The sequence below is a fragment of the Rhagoletis zephyria genome, unplaced genomic scaffold (genome assembly GCF_001687245.7).
Source record: "Rhagoletis zephyria isolate East Lansing unplaced genomic scaffold, Rhagoletis_zephyria_1.1 Rzeph_scaffold_12060, whole genome shotgun sequence".
NCBI classification, from domain to species: Eukaryota; Metazoa; Arthropoda; class Insecta; order Diptera; family Tephritidae; genus Rhagoletis; species Rhagoletis zephyria.
In genome coordinates this window covers 16,130-17,960 of record NW_016169134.1, presented here as the reverse complement: position 1 = coordinate 17,960, position 1,831 = coordinate 16,130, and positions in this window count along the sequence as shown.

The window sequence follows — 1,831 nt, the reverse complement described above, 5'->3', positions numbered from 1 at the left end:
CTAGCTGCGATGACATGTACGTTTTCTGTGCTTCCAGCTGCGATGACATGCGTGTTTCCTGCACTTGCAGCTGGGATGAAATCTGTGATGACATCTGTGACATGGCAGCCAATAACGTGTTCATGTCCATAGCTGGTGATGACGACGGAGCCTTTTGCTGTTCTTCAACCTTCCCGGATGTCTGCTGCATATCCTTCGACGAACATGCGGCCTCATCCTTCTGTTCATCCTTTGCGGATGCATCGTCAAGTTTGCCCTGGAAGTCGTATTTGTCCACGTCGATGCCTTCTGCTTCCATAGCCTCTCGCAGCCGTGATAGTAACTCCACTTTTCTTCCGGAGGTTGCTAAATTTCGCTTCTCCAACTCCTGTTTGAGTTCCTCAATCTTTAAGTCCTGAATTTTTGCCATTTTCAAAAGTTTATTCTTCGGGATTTATTTAACAATCCCACTTCTGACACCAATTGTTACGATTATCCTTGAAACCTCGTCCGGATTCCCCAAATCTCTCGGTTCGTATCGCTGGATTGTTAAATAAATGCAATCGATGACCAAATTGTAGTACAATTAACTTTATTGTACAACAAACAATTTACAATACCGCTAAACAGTAAAAACACTTTACAATACTTGTTAAAGCAATAACAACGCTTTACTGAACTTGTTAACACAATTAAACTTATAGCTTGCTTATTCGCACTCACTTCGCTGCTCACTTTACTTGTAGCTTGCTGACTTGTAACTAACTCAACTCGCTGTGGCGGCGCCCTTACATACCTGGGCTGGCACTTATGGCAACTCTAGAACATTCTGAAGTTTGTCTCTCATTCCCTTTCTCTCGCTGTTCGCAGTGTTCATCCAACTTGACGTTTCTCTTTGTGGAACATTCTACGTCATTCCTCGTCATTCCTCATTCTCATATTTCTCGTTGTTCGCTTTGTTTATACCTACAATATTATGAATGTCATATCAACAGAATTGAACGTATCCAAAAATCTTTTATTCGTTATGCCTCCGCTCTCTGCATTTCGTTGATCCTTTCCCATCTTACACTGCTAAATGCATGCTTATAAACCTTAAATCACTGCATAATAGAAGGATTATTCTTTCTCTTACTTTCGTTTTTGACATTATACGGGCTGCGATTGACTCGCCGTTCTTACTCGAACGGATTACATTTAATACCCCACCAAGAAGCCTTAGGAATCATGACATTTTTTCTCTGGATTTTGTCAGGAATAATTATACGAATAACGCTCCTATTCGCAGAGCTCTAAGCGAGTTTAATTCGCTCTTAAACTCTTCTGCTATCGATTTCTCTTCTTCCAAATCTAACTTCAAACTACTTTTAAATAGTATGCTAAATTAGTCTGTACGAAATGTTTATTTATAGATTCAATAAATAAATAAATAAATAAATAAAATCTAGGGTTGCCAACTAATATTACTTTAGTTACAAACAAGTTACTTAAACTATGACATAAAGCTAGATACGAAAGTAAAAGCACACGTACATTCTACTCCTAAACCTTATCGACTCCTACAGATGCATATTTTAGCTAAATGTTATATCGTCGCCTGGATAAAAGATTGTCACAAGTTACTTTCGGTAACTCACGATTGAAGTTTGGAATGCATTTTCTCAGAAACACGACTACAGATCTTCTCCAAAGTGTCGGAGAATACTATGTACTAGTTCACGAAATTCTTAACTTATCTTATTTTTTTAGTTTAGTGTCAACCATTTATGAGTTTAATAAAATTTTGTAGTATACGACATTTGTCAAAAAATTTGCAGTCAGTTTTAATGATATACGCCAAAATGTGATAACA